The 4,125-nt window shown below is 40.0% G+C and overlaps 1 non-coding gene across 1 annotated transcript; it reads right to left on the bottom strand.

Moving 5' to 3' along the window:
• Nucleotides 1-3,619: 3,619 nt before the first annotated feature.
• TRNAI-AAU lies at nucleotides 3,620-3,693 on the bottom strand. The gene has a single exon. It is a non-coding gene; the product is annotated as a tRNA-Ile (tRNA).
• Between the last annotated feature and the right edge of the window lie 432 nt (nucleotides 3,694-4,125).

The following is a 4,125-nucleotide window of genomic DNA, read 5'->3' as shown; positions in this document are numbered from 1 at the left end:
GGTATAAGAGTACTCTATGGGTTTGCCTCGTCGAGCTTGTGCACACTCACACTACCAAATACCATGAAGGGAAAAGACCAGCATAATATCATAAGGAACATAAATATTATAAGGTATGTGTTTGTATTAATCATAATGGGGAAGTATCTCGATGCACCTCCCATATAAAGTGCATGAGATCCCTAACATTAAAACACGACATAACGTTCCTATGAGACATACATACTTGATTCTTGTCATATTGTTCATGATTAACAATACATGATTTTTCTAATGTTTCATAGGCATAGGGTGTACGAAACATAATATAGAAGTATCTCGATGCACGTGGTATACAAAATGCATGAGGTCCCATAACATCAAAGCATGACATATATTCAGGGCGCTAGTCATACCTCCAATCTATTCCTAGCATAGTGTTCCTATGAGATATAAATACTTGATTCATTTCATATTTTTAGTAATTAACAATACATGATTTTCTAATGTCTCATAGTCCTAGAATAGTGTATATGATATCATAGCGTAACTTGTATGCAACATATCGTATATCATATCATATACATTACATAGTATATGTCATACAATCATAAAACACGACATGTGCAGCGGCCAGAGGTAGCGATGTCCATTCCCCGTCATCATCCCCACCATCTATTTCATTCTCAATTTCCATGAAATTCTCTATTTATTTGTGTGGGGATCACGGTAAGGGATTCATGGTAAGGAAGTGGCAGGGATCGGATTCCCCATAGATAATTTTAGTGGGTTTTAAATTCAAGAGTCAGTCTTGGAGTAAAAGGCCAAAAGTTTTGAAGATGAAAGGCCAAGAATCTTTATAGGAATAATGACTTTTTAAGGGTTACGAATAGTGACATTGTTATGTCTATATTTAGTTTTAGAAAACCTTATAAATACATGTGTTATCTTTGTCTCCTTTTATCGTTAGTGTGTGTGGGACTTATTTCACAAATTTATGAGTTTTCGTTAACAAAATTATATCAAGCCAATGGCGAATGTGGGTCAAATGTCGCTACCGCGACTAGTGAAGACAAACTACAAGAATTGGAGCATTCATATGAAAGCTTTTCTCGGTTCTCAAGATGCATGGGAGGTGGTCGAAGAAGGGTTAGAAGAACCAAAAGATGCCACGGGTTATAGAGCGACACAAAACAAGACGCTAAAAGAGGTGCGATCAAAGGATAAGATGACACTATACATGTTGTTCTGAGCCGTTGACGAGTCGGGCTTTGAGAAGCTTGCCAATGCAACTACTTCAAAAGAACGTCAGAAACTTTAGAAAAAGTGTTCAAAGGAATTGACCGAGTCAAGCAAGTCGTTTCCAAACTCTTCGTGGCAAGTTGGAGAGCATGAAGATGAAGGAGTCAGAGAGTGTATCTGACTACATCACGCATGTACAAACAGTGGTAAACCAACTCAATCGAAATGGAGAAATGTTAGCCGAGACGCGGGTTATGGAGAAGATTTTAAGGTCATTAACCAACAACTTTGAGAATGTTGTATGCGCGATAGAAGAGTCAAAGGACCTGACAACATTAACAGTCGACGAGCTAGCCGGTTTTCTCGAGACACACGAGCAACGTAAGAAGAAGAAGAAGGAAACACTTGATCAAGCACTTCAAACCAAGGTGTCAATCAAAGATTAAAAGGTACTCTACTCTCAAAATTTTGAAGGTAGAGGTTTTGACCGTGAAATTAGTAAAAATTGTCATGGTGCTCAAGGAAGTAGTCATGAAGGATAATATAAGAAGAAGGGACAGCCGAGCCAAGAAAATTGGCATGGAAGAGGACGCAATCGAGGAAAAGGCGGCCGATCAATTTACTCCAACATTCAGTGCTACAAATGTCACAAATATGCATTATGCAAACAATTGTAACTCCGAAAAATGTTACAATTGTGGTAGAGGGGCATTTTGCAAAATATTGTCGAGCCGATAAAAAGGTGAAAAAAACAATCAACCTAGCCTTGTGACACAACAAACAAAGGACTTAGGTCTTCTCTTGATGGCTCAAAATGAAGATCTGAAAGCGTAAGAACATGACGTTGAAAAAGACGATGGCGGTAGTTGTGAGGCGGTGGAAACCGTTGGAAATGAGGGGATACACAGCGAATTCGGCAAAATCGCAATATTGGAGATGAGAAAATCAAAGAAGGAATTTGGATTGAACACGCGATCGGAAAACGAGCCAAAGAAACTTCCGGATCATCAAAAAGAGAATAGAGATTTAGAGCAACAACCAAAATCTGCCGTGGATAAATCTATGGAGAAGTCTTAGTTGCAGACGTTGAAATCGCTGAACGAGCGCATTTTGAAGGAGAAAGTAGAGATTGAAAAAGAAAAGAGAGCTTTTAGAAATGGAGATTGAAATCTTAGAGAAGGAAGGGCTGAGCTGAGTGAGAGTTCTTTCTATCTCAAACTAGAGAAAGAAGAGAATGGGAAAGTAATTTCTAAGGTTGTGAAAAGAATTGAAGAAGTATGGAGAAAGAGAGGAAAGCTACTGATAAGTCGTGGGTTCAAAACAAGAGGTGCGTGCTGGAAAGTGAAATTCTTTACATTGAAGCGTGGCACCATACAGATCGAGTTGAACATCCTTTTAGTCAAACTTGGTTAGACGTGGGCATGGGTCAGAAGAGCTATCGCGTGTCGCATATCAAGTGGAGCCGCGTCACTTTACAACGCACCTGACGCGTTATTCCACCTAATCATCAATACGTGTCCCTCAGTCTGTCTGACAGGCTTTCCCTCCAGCAAGTTGACACATGACACGTTTTCCCTCCCGCAAGTTGACACGTGGCCGCTTTCCCTCCCGCAAGTTGACATGTAACACGCTTTCCCTCCCACAAGTTGACATGTGGCCGCTTTCCCTCCTGCAAGTTGACACATGGCTTGCTAGCTATCTGACGTGCTTTCCATCCCACAAGTTCACACGTGAAAAATTTTCTCTCCTGACAATGCGCCTGATGCATTATTCCACCCAATCGTCAATACGTGTCTCTCAGGCTGTCAGACACGCTTTCCCTCCCGCAAGTTGACACGTGGCTTGCCAAAAAAATTTCTCTTATGAGAGTCGCAATACTGAATCTGATCTGCAAAATGAGTTCATTTACCTCCTTGTTCATGAAAAGACTCTGAGAAATCCTCGAATTTCATCTTTCGTAAAAGAACATATCGAACGCCCAAAATAAGTTCATTTACTTCCTTCTTGTTCCTGAAAGGACTCTCAGAAATCCTCGAATTTCATCCTTCATTGAAGAAGGCCTCAGATCTAAAGAAAACTTGTGAACGACCGTATCATCGGTTTAAAGTTCGTACTGTTGTAACATCGTATCATGAAAAGATATTATTAAGAATTAATAAAACTTGGCCTATGTAATTGTCGAACCTACGACCTCCAGGTTTTTAACACGACAATCTTACAACTAAGCTAATAGGGCATAAGTTTTATGCATATTATAGATCATTAGCTCCTAATCCAGCCAATCGAGTTTCGTTTACATAACTTTATGCATAATAAACTTAAAAAAGGCATTATCTTCTAAAGTTCGTAGTGCTTTAACTCGTATCATGAAAAAGATATAGTTAAAAATGAATGAAATTGGCCCATGGAAGTGTCAAACCTACGAGCTTCGCGTTATTAGCACGACGCTCTAACCAACTGAGCTAATAGGCCATAGATTTTCTCTCCTGACAATGCGCCTGACGCGTTAGTCCACCCAATCATCAATACGTGTCCCTCAGGCTGTCTGACACGCTTTCCCTCCCGCAAGTTGACACGTGGCTTGCCGACGGTCTCACGCGCTTTCCTTCCCACAAGTTGACACGTGGCTTGCCGAAAAATTTTCTCTCATGAGAGTCGCAATACTGAATCTGGCCTTCAAAGTGAGTTCATTTACCTCCTTGTTCTTGAAAGGACTCTGAGAAATCCTCGAATTTCATCTTTCGTAAAAGAACATATCGAACGCCCAAAATAAGTTCATTTACCTCCTTCTTGTTCCTGAAAGAACTCTCAGAAATCCTCAATTTTCATCCTTCATTGAAGAACATATCGAACGACTCAGATCTAAAGAAAAATTGTGAACAGCCGTATCATTGGTTTAAAGTT

This window comes from Cucurbita maxima, unplaced genomic scaffold (genome assembly GCF_002738345.1).
Source record: "Cucurbita maxima cultivar Rimu unplaced genomic scaffold, Cmax_1.0 Cma_Scf00335, whole genome shotgun sequence".
NCBI lineage: Eukaryota > Viridiplantae > Streptophyta > Magnoliopsida > Cucurbitales > Cucurbitaceae > Cucurbita > Cucurbita maxima.
Note: the sequence above shows the minus strand (reverse complement) of the source record. Positions and strands in the feature narration are given on the sequence as shown.